The 503-nt window shown below is 61.8% G+C and overlaps 1 protein-coding gene across 1 annotated transcript in view; it reads right to left on the reverse strand.

Moving 5' to 3' along the window:
- The window catches only part of THEG (theg spermatid protein), an 11,989-nt gene that overhangs the window by 10,949 nt on the left and 537 nt on the right, over positions 1–503 (reverse strand). The window lies entirely within an intron of this gene.

Consider the following 503-nt stretch of genomic DNA (forward strand, 5'->3'; position numbering starts at 1 on the left):
GGAGGGGGAAGGGGAGGGGAGGCAGCCCCCGCGGGAGGGAGAGCACTTCTTTCCAGGGTCCCTCGGGCCACTGGCCCAAAATCCCTCCTCGCCCTGCTGAATTCGCCAGATGGTTAGTTCACCCAAAATGTGTTTCTCGTAACCACCTGAGCGTTTCTTCCCATGTGTGATGCTTGTTGGGAGGTTTCGGCGTTTAAGTTGGGAGATGTTTCCCCCCATTTCTTTTTTTCTCTGTCTGGCAGGAGGGCTGTCCCTCTTGGCCTGCCAACTCTGACATCTGACATCTGAACTGACATCTGTCCGACTCCAAAACTGGCGCTTTTTCCTCTCCCACCTGCCCCCGACAGGGAGGAGTTTGCCGACGTTTGGAGGGAGGCTGGCCCCACGTGACACGTCCACTCCCCTGCAGCGACCCTGCAGGGACCCGGGGGCAGCCACGGCGGGCCAGCAGAGCAGGCCTGTCCGCACCTCGCGCGGGGATGGACCTCAGCTCCCCCGGCCCC

Source organism: Carlito syrichta, unplaced genomic scaffold (assembly GCF_000164805.1).
Source record: "Carlito syrichta isolate Samal-C Ts95f unplaced genomic scaffold, Tarsius_syrichta-2.0.1 Scaffold100857, whole genome shotgun sequence".
NCBI lineage: Eukaryota > Metazoa > Chordata > Mammalia > Primates > Tarsiidae > Carlito > Carlito syrichta.